This window comes from Drosophila miranda, chromosome 3, assembly GCF_003369915.1.
Source record: "Drosophila miranda strain MSH22 chromosome 3, D.miranda_PacBio2.1, whole genome shotgun sequence".
NCBI classification, from domain to species: domain Eukaryota; kingdom Metazoa; phylum Arthropoda; class Insecta; order Diptera; family Drosophilidae; genus Drosophila; species Drosophila miranda.
In genome coordinates this window covers 8,221,224-8,238,984 of record NC_046676.1, presented here as the reverse complement: position 1 = coordinate 8,238,984, position 17,761 = coordinate 8,221,224, and the positions used below count along the sequence as shown (strand labels likewise).

The 17,761-nt window shown below is 44.6% G+C and overlaps 1 protein-coding gene across 20 annotated transcripts in view; it reads left to right on the top strand.

Annotated features, from left to right (window-relative positions):
* LOC108159238 (potassium channel subfamily T member 2) overlaps positions 1-17,761 on the top strand; it is a 102,677-nt gene that overhangs the window by 35,740 nt on the left and 49,176 nt on the right. For 4 of the 20 annotated variants that reach the window (XM_033392467.1, XM_033392473.1, XM_033392472.1 and 1 more), the window contains exon 1: positions 10,276-10,996. The exons of 7 other annotated variants lie outside the window; for them this stretch is intronic. The gene's annotated coding sequence lies outside the window, so the exon portion shown is untranslated. Of the gene's footprint in view, positions 1-9,951; positions 10,997-17,761 lie in introns of those variants that run through there. 9 more of the 20 variants (XM_033392476.1, XM_033392474.1, XM_033392480.1 and 6 more) reach the window with 8 other exon arrangements.

The following is a 17,761-nucleotide window of genomic DNA, read 5'->3' as shown; positions in this document are numbered from 1 at the left end:
ACGACGTTTCCTAATCTTTTCCCAGATATCATAGTCGGTCTCAACATCTTCAAATCTTCTTCTAAACTCTATACAAAACGTATCCCAATTAAAGTTTGGGTAATTTCGATGGAATTTCCAGTACCAATCACTAGCTTTTCCCGCGAATAAAAGATACAAGTGATCACAAAGCAATTGATAATTGTTATAAAGATTTTGTTGCGTTAGAGAACGTACTCGATAAATAAACTCATCCATCCTCATGCAAGTTTTTGAACCATCGAATTTAATGCGCCAATTCTGCATTATACTGGAAACTTTTGCTGGTGCTACGTGTGAGCTCGAATTACTTCGATTTGCACTCGCTCTTGAAAAATCTAAAAGAACTTCTGCGTGACTATCTCGTGCTTGACCGATACCCACGTTATTTGTTTGGTTAATGTTATTGTCACCGGAAACATCGGGAGAGATATGTTCTGGTTGCGTCAGCTGGAGTGACGCTAATTGACTTTGAATCGAAGATTCAATTGTTTTGCTTAAAAATGAAGTTAGTTGTTCCATTAACTGAGCCTGTTGAATGCTTACAGCAGACTGGACGTAGTTAGCGATTTCCACTTGAGAGGTTATTGGAAGGGTTGTGTTGTTGGTTTCAGTTTCTGTTAGTGAGCGATCTAACCTGGATCGTTGAGTTGCTCTCGTATTCATACCCCTTCTAATAAACTTTTGGCCCTTTTTAGGTCGATTAGACGTTCCGTCTATTGTGCTAAAAGATTCGTTAGCACTAGTTGGTCGTGTTCCTTCGGCGTTAAGCTCGGCTAACAACGGGTTGTTAGAGAATGTTAGTGCCAGAGCAGAACAATCTAATGAACAGGTGGGACATTTTGGGTTTGTCCTAATCTGTTCCAAAATACAAAGTTTATGGAATTTGTGTCTACACGGGGTGTTGGCTATAATCTCACTAGTTCCCAATACTTCGTTGCAAATTCCACAAAATGGTTCTGCTTCCTGCAACGCAGTTGTTATGTCATCTGTACTTCGCCTTACAGCCATTGTATATCAGACAATATTTAAGGAATTAAAGAAAAAAAAAATAATAAAAAAAATTATATAAGAAGGTATTAATTGTAATAATAATGTCTGTCTTTCCCACATGCCAGAATACTTACGAAATATCTATTTGGTTTCAGTAGGCTTTTCTATTTTCGTTAATATGGACTAATTATCAGTTAATGACCTCGTGCACTGAATCATTGGACAACTATCGCGATTTGGCAATATAAAATTGTAAATCCGAATAACTCAAGATGCCTAAAGTGAAAAAGCAGGTTTGCTTTGGTCGATCAATCCAAAATAAACTGAATTGGAACCGCTAAATCCTAAAACAATTCCTGTTTATTCTGATCACTGTATGATATTGCATAACTGTCTCTGATACTCACAATTCGATACTGTAGGTCTGTTTTGGTCAACCAATCCGAAATAAAATGAATTGCAGTTGCTAAATCCGAAAACCGAGTCAAAGTATAAATTTTGAAATCTTTAACCTTTGTGCAATATTTTGCAAAAGAAAATGTTTCGTTGAAATTTTGATGTATTACCGGTTGAGCTTGGAGAACCAAGGCAAGATTTGCTTGTCTTATTAAAATAAACGGCCTATATAGTAAGACACTATAAATCCAAATTTTAATATCGGCTCTGAATTGGTTTTAGATTCTAAGGCAAGTTGCCTGGCCCCACGTTGGGCGCCATAAATGTGTAGTGTACCAGAGTTTAAATATATATATATGTAAACAGATATATAGGCCCTCGGTATCAGCAGATGACCATGACTGACTTAAGGACGGCGTACAAATAGGGTTGGTCGTGTGCACTCTTGCTAGGCTCGGGTCTAGCTCGCCGGATGGTCGGGGTTCTTCCTCGCCTAATTGTACTATCGTACTCCACTACATTTAAATAGTGCACTTTACGGGAAACTATAAGTGATTATACAAAAACAAAGTAAACTGAAATACTGATAGCGCCGACACGCCAAATAAAAGCCCTACTGAACCATTTCTATTTAGAGAGAACCTAGGTGTTGATTGCCCCTCTCTTCTGTACCCACCCTACCATGACATTGCGTTCGAGTTCTTGCATTGTCCCTTGATCAATCCTTTACTAAGGTTTACCACATTTTATAAGATCCTGGCACGGATACTCGACAGGCCATTTTTATGATTTTAAAGATTCATTTCAATCCAAAAAGATTCATATTTTAATATAATGTGAGACTTCAATTTCAATATTCATTACGTTGCAGTTGTAGAAACACAACAATTGACTTAGCTTCTAATTTGTGGGTAATATTTCCTTAATCCTAATTATCATATAAGTTTAGTTATAAATTCATTATTTTAAAGCATGAAAAACATTAGGGTATAGATATATATATATATATATAAACGAGAGAATAAGAATCGAAATCGTAAACAAAAGCTAGATCAGACTGGGGTGCATTATACACACTGAGCAGACGGGTTTGAATCATTATACACTGTATGCATATCTACACTTTCAAGTTAATAGGCTCTTTTGACCAAACTACTTTTTGCTGTACATAATTACTCACTCCGGCGTTATTGTCTTACGCTGATCGTTGGGCCCAATGATGTCGTAGATGTTGACCGCAGCTGTTTAAAATATGGAAATCATAAATATATAATGCATACAATACAATTACGCTACAAACACCGTCGCATAGTCATCAGTCAGTTGTTTTGGTTTTCATAATACAGACAGAAATTTAATTGTTATGCTCTATCGCGAAAATTGAACCAAAAGGTAGCAAACGAAGACAATTTAGTGTGCATATGCACATATGTATGTAGGTATGTACGCGCGTAACATCAAAGAGGGGTGTTAATAAAGTTTCAGTTACATTACGTTAAACTGCTGATGTTTATGCGTTGGAACTTGATAATGAATTAAATGTAAATTGGACAAAACTCGATCCTGTGCTGCTGCTTTGTAGACTGTTGACCGCCTGAAGTTGGTTAGAGGTCAACAGGTGCGATGTATATGGTTCCGGGCCGTACTGACGAATCTTCCGCCAAGCTTGTATTTAGTTATTTATGTCTGAGCAGCACTAAATATTCTTGGCGATTAAGGCTGATCTGTTCCACTTGGATCTTTGGAGATTCCGACTTGGTGGCAATATAAGGTCCAGAAAAGATGAATTATGGATGGAGTTGGAGAAACCTCGACAACTGTTCGCCTAAGCCAGCTCCCAGGGTAGTCTTCTCGAGACTATACCGCGATGGGGCAGCTTAGGTACAGCTCCCTGCAACATAGGTTATGTCAGCACGTGCACGGCACTAATATGAAAACATACCTCTTTTCCCAAATATATCTGCACTAAATTCTTGTCATTCACTGACCACTGAACTGTACGGCACTTGTAACTATATGCTTCCAGCATATATTTGTGGAAATATATATATTTTCCGGATAGCACTATATATATGTGTGTGCAATATGTATGTTGCTCGCACTCGGAAATTATCACGTCTTTACAGATCGATCAACTTTCTTATATTGTTCAAAGCAGTAATAGACGATGGACTGAGTAGCCAGTGCAGCAGAGCTTTTGAGCTTTTTACTAACTGTGCAATCGTATGATCCAGAACATTCGCAGCAGCATAAAACGATCGTCTAATGCACAGCATAGCTTAACTGTGCAATCGTACGATTGCCGTCTATGCTTCCCACTGTCCGTCGCTTGTATGTGTTCGTGGGCGTTCGGACTTAAGAGCGGCTAAGGCTTTCATCCAACCTTAAGAGCGGCTAAAGCTTGATCGTTCGAAATATCACTAGGGGGTCTCACGAGACGAAAGAAGATAACCAATTCCCTATATTTTGTGCTGGCTACTACAAGAGCTGTCCATGTCCATGTCGGCATGGCATTGAGGCCCTCCTGCTGTCAGCCTGCCTGCCTTTGGCATGGCCTGGGATTTATGTGTGTTTCTGTATTCTTGGGCTGATTGCGTGCGCAGAAAATCTACATAAATATTTGCTTTCATCTGGGTTAAGTGCCAGACAAAGGGGACTATTTCGTGGGCGCTATCTGTAGGACCAGGCACCGCACGTGAGCCGCAATCTAACTGATTACCCAGCTTACATATATACAAAAGTCTTCTATCATTTTCACATAAAATCGATTGATAGACGTGTATACATGCTGGGCGGACAGCACCGGGGGCTGCTCACCAAATCGTGGATTATTTGGACCTATCACAATTCTGATGGCTTCATATCTCTGCCTCCTATGAATCCTCAGAACACTCCATTTCTCCATATTCCATATTCAACAGATATAGAAAACACTTTAAAGTCACTTTAAATCAAATATTTGCATATTAATATGAAAATCTATGTGAAAACTCTCTATTGGAGTAGATTTTTAAAGCGAAGAGTGGTGCTGGTTTTCTCTGAGTGTACGCACATAAATGTATGTGCTTTATGGACAAAAACAATCATGACACTGTTTACGTGTAGTCATCGAAAGTGAAACCATAAATTTCTAACACACTCACTGATTTTAGGATGTTAACATACCCCGTACATAATCGTATTTTCGCTTAGCATACGATTAATTTATAATTGTATCCCATAAATACGGAGGCATTAAATTTGAACAGCTTGCTGACACTGCGCACCCCGGCCAAGTGGCGGGGCCATTAAATTCCGTTCTTGAGCGGGACAGGGCCCAAATCAACTGTGACACCCACGCACAAAGTGTCTGTGCCCGAAGCAGTTTAATTTCGTTTCAGGACTTTGACATTTATTATCCTGTTTTTGAGTTTTGTCTGTGATTATTGCTGGGAGACTTGGCCGGAAGGTCCCGGAAAAATATTCCCCTTGTTAGAATATTTCAGCCACATTGAAATTCCGTTCCAAGGTTGTCCTTTCATTCATTAGCAACGTACTCCAGCCGAAACTATACACAGTTTGACCTCAGTCAATCTATTCATAATTCAGGCGGCACTTGCCACCGGCACATGCAACAATTGTTAAATTTTGTGGCTGGTACATATATTTGTGATTGAATTTACTGTGGCTGCTTTTCTCCAGCGAGTTTGCCAGGGGCTTGCCGAAGCAGAAGTGGCACGTAGGAGGCAGCCGGAAATTTGCCGCCAGCTCGCAACGAAAATGTTGAATGGAAAATCCATTTTGTGGGCTGTTGCAAGGCAGCGGAAGGAAAGAATAATGTGGGTGTCGCAAAGGCACTACTAGGCACAATGTCGTGGTCCTAGCCACTCAGGGCGTTCGACAGGGTGTTTGACAATCAACAGCTCGGCACGTTGGCTTGGCCAACTTCTGCGGCTTGGCCCTGCAGTTCAGGCCAATTTGCGTCATCTGCCACTCAGCAGGCGCCGGCACTTCCACATCCCCCGTCCCCCAGCCGTGTGCCAATTAGCGTAAATAACTCAATTATGCTGGGACTGCTTTCTTTTCAGGGCACTCATACAATGCAGATGCCTTCCTGGCAGCTTGCATCGACACCTCTTTGAATGGCGATTATGCTGGGTGTAAGCCGTTTTGGTAATTGCCTTGTCAGCCCTTGTCCCTGTCCCTGCCCCTGCCCCAGACACATAGACATTGATTTTCTGTGGCCAGAAGCGTTTATTGACCTTAATTAGACTGAGTCTGTCTTTAATATCCATTGGCCATTAAATGTGTGAGTGAGTAATGGAAATGGATGACTTTGGCTCCCCTCATCGTACTGTGAGCTGAGAAAGAAAGACTTGAACGCTTTCTAAATGAATTTCGGACATAGAACTCGTGGCTTTAACCACTTAATAATGGTTAATAATAGCTGCCCAACTCTCTCTCTATGCCGTTTTATTGCTCCGAGAAATCTTCTAACAATGGCCCCATAAAAGCTAGCACAGACACCCCGCCCCACACCTCCACAACATCAGCGCTCATACATATATCAGGGAGCTATTGAAGAGCATTAAGAGCTTTGGTCTTTAGCAAACGCCCACATTTACCACACATGCATGGCTTTACTGCTGTTTCATTTTCTCAACTTTTTCTCTCTTTTCAGGTGAGTGGAGTGCTTTAGTCTATAAACGAAGAAAGATTTGTTCGCCCATGGGCAACGGTACGTATGAGTAATGTATGCGATATGTATATATTGTCGATGCGATAAATGTATCGTGTCTTGACTGGAGTTGCTGTATGTTAAACATTCTATCAATTATACCTTATCTGAAGAGGGAGGAGAGGTGCAGCCTCTCTCACTCCTGTACTTGTGTGCCAATCCTCCTTCGATGGTACGGAATGGTAAATGGCTTTTCCCCATGCCGACATGGTCTCTGCTCTGTCGGCATCATTTCCCTTTTCCCCGCCCCCCCATATATATGACTGTTAGTCACTCATAAAGTAATCATAAAAAATGCCGCAAATCAACACGACTGAAGGACGAAGCGACGTCTTCCGTTTGGGGCTTACACGCAGGTGTGTTCCTCGTGTGTTACGGACCATATCATGTCGCGCTTTTCGTTATGTTTTCCGTGCGCCGTGCGTTGTTGTGCTAAATGTCTTCGGATTCTACGTATATACATATGTCATGTATGTTTATGCCGTGCCATCTGGAATGTAATAAAATGTATTCCCTCCTCCGTGTACGTGTGTGTATGTGTCTGACTTCTAATTGTGTTTTACGTACGTGTACCCAACGTCCGTGCATGCGTAGGGTATATCGTGTCGGCAGAGAAGTGCTTCTTGTTGCACTTTTGTGTTCTTAATCTTGATTTACATTCGCGGTAACCGAAACCGAACAATCTTTGCTGGCAATGGGAGAATTCCATTATTTCGGAATGGAATAGAAAAGAGAAATAAAATGTTTAATGAATATAATACAAAATAATATATGATATGCAATTAAATAAATGAATATTCCCTGGCTTAAACGAATACTATCCTGCTCGGAACGGTTTTGCCGATTTTCTTATCGGTCTTCGGCTATATTAGAATCTACTAGAGATCGAGCTCATTATATCTAGATATTCTTTAAGGGTATTTCGAGAAACAAAACTTGAGGGACAGGTATATTCCATTCGAATCACGGGAGTTTGCGGTTTCCGGTTATTTTCTGTAGCTTTGGGTACATCATAAATATGTATTCCCAGTCTGTTGGCGTCCCAGTCCCAGTCTTGTACACTGTCTCACTCCTTTCAGTTGGCTGTTAAATTATCTGTAGGTGAAAGTGGATTCTTGGCTTGAACACGTATGGGTGTGTGTGTGTGTGTGTGTGCTCATACAGACAACGGTTGCTCTCTAATTCGTATCTAATTCGTTATTATTTACATAGCAAAACCACTTATGGCCTTTTGAAACTCAAATCGCTTATGTGCTCAGCATTCAAAGCGCTTTTCCGCAACGTTATGAACTTCTTTATCCAATAAACTAGTTTATGGAATGCAGACTCGATAAATTGTCATCACGATGGGGGCAAGGCCACATCAACGCAAAAATGTTTGCAGAGTGAAAAGCACTCATTCCTCTCCCCACCCACCTCCTCACTGAACTCCTAAGCGTTGAGCTATTCAAAACCACAAGGATAATGCCATTCGATGCAATGCTGCTTGAACGACTAAAGCTTTCGCAGTGTTCTATCCGGCGGGCTTTATATGGGGCACGACGTATACGACACGTTGCGTCATAAGATTTCATTAAAAGATTAATGCATTTCAATGGCTCCCCCAGCACCGGTAATAGCCTGCACCACAGCCCCACCACAAAAGAAGGCGCAACAAGTCCTTTGCGCGAGAAATTTAAACATTAGGTGGATTTTAAAATTAATTTCCACCTTTAGCGAGCTGGTCAGAGCTTGCGTGTCTTAAATTCATTAATCGAGAGACGACAGGAAGCCCGCACAACCTGAACAGGACGACAAGTCGCTTTCCCAGATATTGCCAATTAGGCTGGTGAACGCCTGCATATGCTGGGCCCGCCTTCATATGCTGAAGGCCGTCGAGGTCATCTGAGGTTACCCCCAGCCCTAGCCCCAGCCCCAGCCCCAGCCAGAGCCAGGAAGTGTGATGTGCCTCTCCTTTCGCCTTTCCTAATCCATTCTTCCGCTCTCTCTTGCTGGCTCACTTTCACTCCTCTCTCTTAGCAGGCCTCCTGCACCGCTCTTGAATCGGACTCGACCACGTGTTCGTGCTGCTTATCCTTTCCTCTTGTTATTCGCAAGAAATCCATGGAAGGCAACCAAGCGAGAGCGCGAGAGCCAAAGCTTTCACCCTAGCAGTAGTGCTGTTGTTGCTGCTGGAGAGAGCTTTTTTGTAGACTTTTCCGCTCAGCCATCCCGACTGTCAGACTTCGACGTCAGGTGTCTCTGTCGCGATTAGTAGCTACCAAATTCTAATGTACTTGCCATGTAGCAGAACCTAATAAAAAGGATCGGCTATAAATATATGCTGGTCCTCCTTTAATACTGATTATTCCACACGACATCCGGGCTGTAGTTTCCCCACGTGGCGGTCGAGCAGAATAATCAATAGTCAATACAGAATAATAAGAAAAACTCAACTATAAATATAATTCTTTAGCTAGTTCTCTAGGACATTAAATATTTCACTAATCGCACAACCAATCACTGTCGAATTATTCATAGAAGGGAGAATTACCTTCGGAAAACACCAGAATACTGTCTATGGCCGTAATAATGATGATGATGACATCCACACCAGGCAATTGAAGCTGTTGTCCTCCCCGCTCCCACCATAAACACAACACAACAGAACATTCCATTCCCATCAACTGCCAGCATGCCCATGCCCATGCCCAAGCCCATTCCCTTTGCCCCAATATTACATCCTTTGGGCGGATAGGAACGGAACGACAGCAACAACGATTAAGATGCAAAGTGAATATTAGTATGTTAACACACTTTTGCCAACCCCACCTACCTCCCCCCCTGTAGAGGCCAAAGTTTGCTGTCTCCGGCCTCCCTTCCACTTGACTTGACTTGGGGCAGCTGCTGCTGCTGCTGCTGCTGCTGTGGCATGTCCTGCCGTCTCTGGTGGCTTGAGTGCTCGGCTTGAGTGGCCATCCAGCTGCGTGCTCTTGCGGGCGACCTCTGTGCTTGGCATTCGTAATGAAATTCAGTAGAGGAGAGGAGCATGCTCCTCCAGCTAACCCTACGAGTCGGTCGGTACGAATTGATTTATTGGCTCAGCCTCCGTCTAAGGCGAATATCTGTTTGTTTTTTCTGCTTTGTCCGCCCTTTGCCTACCGTTTCCCCTCGTTTGTTGATTCCATTCCGTTGTGGCATCTGCGACATTTATTGCTCTTTACAATTGCGGCTAAATATTCGGGTGTAATCATTCCAGGCCATAAGCGCATTGCGGTTGCCACACCTGTTGCAGCACCGAAATTTAATTAGAGTCTCGAAAATGATTTGCGGCCCACCGCCCGACGCGGCCTGGGGGGAGGGGGGGGCGATGTCGATGACAAGTACGAGTCTCTCACTGCACTGATTCTCGCCGGTTGGAGTTTTTTGACTTTCGGATTGTTGGACGGGTCGCAGACATAAATAAAACTTAATTACACTGTGAGGTCGTCTGGTGTCTGCCTGCCTGCCTACCTGCCTGTCCAGTCCGGCTTCAATCAAGCGCGAATTATGTGCGAACTCTGAAAACGCGCCGCCGGGGCTAACAGTGCTGCAAAGCAGTGCTGTTAACACTGCTCGAGCGTGCTCTAACAGTTCCAGTAACAGTCATGGCACCGCAGAGCAAAGCTTCTGGAGAGGAGCTTTCGGCACATACATACATATGTATATCCTGCCTGTCCGGTAACATTTCTGCTGCTTGGTGGGGGAGCAGGAGATGGGATGGACCGTTAACGTTAACAGTGGCTTCCTCGGCTCGGGGTACCATTACACAATGGAGCCGCTTTCGGCTGTCAGTTTGTTTTTACACTTTGCACATGAAACATGTGATTTCCCTCGAACGCTCCTCAACAAAGCCAGAGTTTTCTTTAGCGATTTCCCCTCCTCACTCTAAGCAAACAGAGTGTGACAGACATAGCGAGACTGTGTATGTGTGTGTTTTTTTTTGTGTCTGTGTGCGTGTGTGCGTGTGCGTTCGTGAGTGTCGTCCATTCGTTCGTGTCGGTGAAATTTTCAAAGCTAGAGATTTTTGTAACGGAAATCGCTAGAGCGCTAATTAAAATTGAATCAAGCGACTAGAATATGCAAAGTGAATGAAATTTTTTGTGCAATTACGCTGGCATTTACCTAGTCGTATTGATTACTTCATAATCAAGCGCAACAGAGTCTTTCTACAGAGTAGCATTCGAATCTTCGCTGCCCTGGCCTATAATTTAAGAGCCAAAAAACGTCACTCCGTTGCCACATAAATCTTCGAGCAGACTACATTTTGAATTTATTTGTTTCTCATCTGCACTGGATTGTACTGCACTGGCCCACAAAAAGAGGACAGGACAGGACAGGATGATGCCACACATAAATCAATAATCAACAAAGCGCAAATTAAATATTTAGTCTCTGAGCGAATGGGTATAAGTGGCCATAAAATTTCCGTGCAAATTTGCTGCTGTCGTGAGTGCATAAATAAGTAAGTCGGACAGCCCGTCCCAGAGAGCTGTGTGGCCAGTTGAGTCAGTTGACCCGTAAACCGTAACTTATCCCCGGATAAAACCTGAGGACAGAACAGAACAGACCTGAATCGATGCCCACATCCACATACGCATCCGCGGAACAACGAAGTATCGAAATCAAGCCGAAAGTTCAAAAAGTTCACCATTAAATTTATTGCAAATGCCGCGCTCGCGCACTCCGCCGTCCTCTGGGAATCGTTGTGGCACACGAACAACAGTTGCCGCCATAAAAGTCTACAGAAAACACCTGCAATCATAAACACCCAGTCCCCGACACCAACTCCGACCGTGCCCCCACACACATTCTATTCTGTATCCGGCTCAGACGTGCGGAAGAAGGCCAAAGGTACGTACGTCCTTAGCTGGTGTGGGGCCCAGCTCCCAGATCTCTCCGGCGTCGACTCAAGTGTGCAATCGAAAGTGACTCCACATCCGTGCCGCATCCGCATTGGAAATGTTGTCTTAACCAATTCGCGCTATATTTTTTCCTGGTATTTCCTTTGAGTTTCCTTTTCCTTTCTCGTTTTTTGTTTACTTTGTTTTCTCGACGTGGATAATTCTTTATATCAATAAAAGTTTATCTATGTATGGTATATCGGTATACTTGAAAGCGAGTATTTACGGGTAGTATATAAGTATTTATTTGGGCTTGGCCCTGGACTCAAGGATCCTCTATGCGATAGGCGAAGAGAATGGTCATTAGAGGCACTCAAAGAGGGGATAGAAATACCATTATATCTGCCGATGGTTATGGGGGAAAGACATAAATGACATAAGATAAGAAAGGAGATCCCTTCGAAATGGAAGACTATCCAACAACAATTTCTATCAAGGAATAGTTCCTTTAGCTTGACCGAGCTCAGATTCATTTAGAAAGGGTTCAACTAGTGCTATCTAATCTAGAGGCCTCTACTTTATAGCAGTGTCTATGAAGTTTCCAGGATTTAGTTAGTGCAGTTTGTGACAATGTGAACTTATATTGTGGCCCTCAACTTGGTTGAAATCCCTGCCATATTTGTTTTTCCGTTGTCTAAACAAAACCGCAGCCAAGGCAATGGGGGTTTTGTTTTGTGGTTTTTGTTGCATTTGACATTATGAGCATTAAATGCGCTTGAAATGCTCCATTTCCTCCAGCTTCTTGTCCACCTCCTGCTCCAGCCGGCACAGAGTGACACTGGCAATGATAACGTGGCCCTCAAGCAGGACAAAGCAGAGCCGGAAGTGTCGGTAAGGAGGTATTCGGGCAGCAGGCAGCAGGCAGCAGGCAGTCAGGGGACTGGGGATTGGGGACAGGAGACAGAGGTAGACAGCTGCCAAAGCGCTTTGTAAATTATGTCGTTGAGGGGCTTCAACTCGAGTGAATTTTATGGGGAAAAGTAACCAAGAGCAGATGAACAGCACTAACTGCATGGCAGGACATCAACATGTGTATGAAAGTTTCCGACTTTCGTGGGCAGACTCTGGGACGGAGCAGGGGGGGGCATGTGCACCATTTGTGTGGCACAATGTGCTCAGCCTTTAATTAAATATACAGCACACACGAAACAAATTTTGAATTTAATATTCATGCTAATTTTAATAACAAAACGCAGTTCGCGGCTGCGAGCGTCAGGCAGCAGTGCGTATACGTAATTTTCGCTTAGAGCAGTAACTTTTGATTGAGGGTTTGAAAGCACTTTAGATTAAAATGAGATTTAAATGGAATTACCCACTGCGGAGATCTGAAAAGATATGGCCTGAATCCCCACTAAAGTCAGCCAGAATCAGTCCGAGTCTCAGTTAGGATCCTGTAGTCGGTGGCTCATCATGAACGGAGTTTCAGCTCTGCTCTGGTTGCTGCTCAGTGAAACAGTAGCCCCCATCGAGCAGCTTCGATTTCTCCACGAGACCCTCGAATCAGTACACAAGGAGCATGGCATTTCCACGCTTCTCGTGATGCAACGTCGTCACCAGAAACTTCCAGCCCCGGACCCACTGCAGCCATTCTATCCGCTCGCCTGGCCCACGCTTCGGTTCGACGAGGGCCAAAGGGTTGAGCTGGTGACTCGGTACAACAAGATGGTGCTGGCCCTGCTGTACATTGACGCCAACGAGGATTTGCTGTTACTGGATGCCCTGGCCGAGATATTCAATCAGATGAGAGAGGCAAGGATTGTGGTTTGGCTACGAGTCCCGCTGTCGAAGCAGTTGCTCGCAGCGTTCTGCCAGAAGGCGGCTGAGCACATGTTCCTCCAACTTCTGGTACTGGTAGGAAGCTCCAGCGCGCATCGCTTACAGCCGTTTCCTCATCCGCACTTTCAATCGATTCAGAAGACCTTCAGGGAGGGTAAACTCTTTCCCATTCCTTGGTTCAACTTTCAGGGTAAGGAGGCCAAAAGTCTATTAGACGAAGTGCCACCGCGAAGCTTCGCCTGGGAGGACCGCAATGGTATCAAGAGGTACAGTGGCCTTATCTTCGCCTTGATCCAGAGTTTCGCAACGAAACGCAACATTAGCCTCAAGATCGGAGAAGTCCAGTCTGGTGGAGGACACCTGTTTCGCCAATCGGATATAATCGGAATGACACTTAGAGGGGATCTCGACCTGCCGATGACTGCCCAGATGATGAGCTTGAAACATCGTAAACAGAGTTCGACGCTTCCGCTCATCGGAATATTGACCATCTCAATCGCAGTTCCCTGCGGAAAGGAGTTGGGCATGGGGGACATGTTTAATAGCATCGTTGTCGTGCAAGCAGCCTATGTTCTACTGGGGGGGTACATCCTCTTCACAGTGGTGGAGAGCCTCATGGGAGCTATATACAATCGCCTGGCCCATAGGCGCTGCGACTTCAGATGCTTGAGTCTGCTCATCAATCAGCGGGTCTTTCGAAGTCTCCTGGGGATGCCAGTCCCCTTCGTGCGCCATCGGGTAGGCACCGCCTTGGGCCAGCTGTTCGTGGTGATGGGTTTCGTTGGTCTGCTCGGAGGCACTTACCTTGGAGCCGAGCTTAGCACTCTCCTGACCACGAGCCCCCAATACCAGCACATCCGCAACCTAAAACAGCTGCGCGACAGCAACCTGACCGTTTTCTTCAACGCCATGAGTCTCAGGATGATCAGAGATAAAGTGGATCCCGATTTCCTGAGCAGGCAGCTGCCCAATGTCCGAGTCATTCAAGGCAAAAAACAAATGGAGCTAATCTCCAGCCTGAACACAAGCTACGCCTATCAGATCTTCTTGTACGACTACGGCCCTATCCGGGCTCTGCAGCAACAAACAAGCCGCAAGGCTTTGTGCATTTCGCCCGGACTGGACCTCCTCAGAGACATCCCGACCGCTTTCGTCCTGCAGAGGAACTCCCTCTTTGGAATGGCATTGGCACACTTCGTGGACTGGACATGGTCTGTCGGGATGATGGACCACTGGTACAAGCAAGCGATTCGCGATCTGATGTCAATGAGCAATGTCCGGAGTCGCCAAGTTCCACCGAACGTCGAACGAAGCCCAATACAACTTGGAAATTTCTACACGGTGTGGACTGTGCTCGCTGTGGGCTATGTTGCAGCAGTTTGCGCTCTCATCGGAGAGTGGGTTGTGGCTCGAACAGGGATTCTTAGACGTGCTATCTATTAAACTTGTATGTGTTCCATAATTGCGTGAATAAATGCTTACGAATGAAGTTCAAGGCAGTCTGAAGTCTGAGGTCTGAATCATGCCTCTCCTTTGACTTGTCTACTTTCCCATCGAGGACAATAAAAGCTCTGCCATAAACGAGAATCAAATGACATATGTGACGATATCCCAGGCATTTATAATGGAAAGGGAGCCCACTGCCAAGAAGTTACGAAACTCTGACATGTGCCCTGCCGGTCGGGGGGTGTGGGAACAAAGCATATCAACAGCATATGGGAGGAATCCTTATTCCCTTTTTCCTCTAACCTTGACCGCAATCAGCTTTTCCTATTTTTTTTTTTTGGGATTTTGGGAGTGCGACAATTAATTATCGCATAATAAATGTGTATTGACGATATTGATGAGCCGGGCGTGTCCGGCAGTCGGCCGTCTCTAAATGCAATTAGGGATAACGTGAATCGGCAGGGGACACTCGACAGTCAATCGATTGACGTCAGTACAGGAAAATTGTGGATGATGGAGACAAAAAAAAAATGGAGAGTGACACAAGGCACACAGACACAGGGCGAAACACAGGGCGGCACACAGGGCGTATGCGTATGCGTATGCGTCACGTCTCCCCAACCGAACGGGAATGGGGTTTAAGTTCTCAGCTTACTTCATGCCCCAGGATTGCGGCAGAAGCAGGCGACTTAACGAGGAGAGCAACTGAATCCGTTGGCAAAGGTTACGTTTCATGCCGGCTTCTGCTGCTTTATCATTTAATTAAGATTTAAATTGTTACCGAGGGCAGAAAGAGAACCTGGAAGGTACGAACCAATTTTGATCTCATGTAACCTATGGTCGTCGGTGGCACGTCCCCACCTGCTTTGAATTTTTTATATGTCGCACAATTTGCATTTCTGCTGTTTGCATTTGTCAGATTGTTATTTGCTGATTGACATGGTGTGCGAGTGCGTGAGTGTGAGGGATTTTGATTGTGTGCCGTGTTGAACGATCTCCCAGGGGACGTTCCTTCCGCCCACAGAAATGGCCGCCTCGCATGTCAATCTCCATTCAAAGGAGTGTGGAAATGTGCCTGTTAAACGAGTGTTACGCCAAAGATATGGATAAATAATAGAACCAAGCCACACGAGAATCATTACAAAGAAACATATGAATATACTCGTATTTCTCGTATTTATTTATGACCATTTTCAATCATTCTAAAGAGAAAAGGACACCGGAATGGAAAATTTGCCATCAAAGCCTGCTCTAATTGCCGCAAAAATGTAATATAATTTGATCAGCAATAAATTTACTATACATCCCATTAGGATGCACATTTGTTGGTCAATTTACAATTTACTGTCAAAATATGCCGCAGCAGCAAAAGTGGCCGCCAGGTCAGGTCGGTTTGGGCCACTTGACCGCATTAGGGCCGGCAGAAAGCCGACCAAAAACTCATTTCATGCTGAAATATCTATGCATGCTGCAACTGAGATGCAGACCTAAGCAGGCTGCCCAGGAAGCATGCTTCCGGCTACTGCACGGGACAGAGGAAGAGTGTGAACAGCAAACAGCCCCATGGCCATGGCTGGCGCTGTTCTCCCTCCAGTGGGCAAGGAAAAAGTTCACTTGAAGTTCAAATATTTGCCTGCCACACAGCCAACGACTGCCCCGCCCAGACACTGTCCGCCAGAGCTCTGGGATATTAAGTAGAAAAGGCAACAGGATACTGCAACAGAAATCAAATAAAAACTAAAAAAAAGAGAGCTGCAAAAAAGCGTGGAAAGCGCAAAGAGCTTAAAGAGTCAGGCGAGAGAAATTTTCCATCAATTATCAGCGGGGAAAATGCAATTGAAAACGGCTACAAAGGCGAGCTTAAGGATATATCAAGATTTTATTATGCTTTGACCTCCCGCTACCCGCTACCCACTCGAAAATCGTAAATTTACAGCTGACAGCACTCCAAGCCAAGGGAACGATTGCTGGCAGGCTTATGGCAGGACCATGCCCTGTCCGGGCCGGCTGGAATGGCTAAGTGCACGGCTATAACAGACAGCCGGGGGGGGGGATAGCCCTCTGATGGACTATCCAGCGGCTGTCCGGCTCGATTCTGTTTTCCTATTGCAAATAAACAAACAGAAATACAGACAGATGGACAGACAGACTGACAAACAGTAGCTTGACACATTGCAACAGAAGGGACAAGGAAGGGCACGGACCGATGGACAGCTTGTCATCGTGTAGTCTGTTCATATTTTACCATTGCACGGCCTGACAATCAAACCCTTTTCAGCGGAGTCACTGAGCCAGTCTAGTCTCGAATAGTTGGATGGTTAAAACCTGCAAATGCTGTTGATGTCTCCTCCGGGATGATGATAGACAAACTCTTCTGCTTTAAAAGTGCAAACAAAGACTGCTTCTTCTGGAATTTTATTTTAGCTTTTATAAATATGCGACTCCATAAAACAAAAAAAATTATACATGTACATCTTTTCCCTTTGGGACGTTCCGAGTGGCAAGTCCTCTAAATATTTTACAACCCGGAGGAGATTAGACCAAGAAAATGTGTACGCTTTAAAGGCCAGACAATACTCATAAATATCGATGGAAGTATGTGTTTATGTAGGGCTGCGGGTGGCGGCGGTGCCTTTTTTGTAAGTTGCATTAACATGGAATTTAATTGCATTGCCCGGCGAAGCGTATTAAGATGGCTACTGTCACTGCCACTGTCACTGGCACTGCCATTGCACTTCAATTAAATCAACACATTGATTTAATTAAATTTCAACCATTTTACGAGCCGACTTTCCCAGTAACCGCTCCCCTTTTTCGGGCTCGGACTCGGGCTCGACTCGGGCTCGGTCGTCGTAGTTCAATTAAAAATGCCATCGATATGCGCATCGCCAACAACTGCATAATAAATGCGGTGTGGCGAGGACCTCCTCCTCCTCCTCCTTCGGACAGCAGTCAATACACTTCGATGCTGTCGAGGAGACGGAAAAAGCTGTATGGAAATGAGTTTAAATATTTTAAAAATGCCTCAGGGATTTATACATTACAGAAAATTATATGGAAACGCAAGAAACGTATTATAGCAGCCATTACAGACGTCACACCTGTCGGTCAATATCGATAACAAATCGATGCTTGGATTGCGGTCGTGGTAAAAGTATGAAAGAACTGGATTAATCCCATGTTTGGATTTGCGAGTATTACATTCGGCTCCACCCGTACCGGATAATCAAAATTATGCAAAATTCCGTGTAAGAAGTTTGTCGTGATTAGAACATTCCTGATGTGCCACAAATGGCTCCATTAGCGGCATTCGCACACGGGCAATGGCGCGTTAAATACTCGTCAAGTGTTTTAATTACAAAATGCGCGACAAACAGCAAACAACAAGCCAAGAAACGACAATCCCAGGCGGCACAGCACATGCAATCTTAAGCCGCTTAATTTATTTACACGGGCAGAGAACAGGCCTACAGACCTACAGGCCCACAGCCCG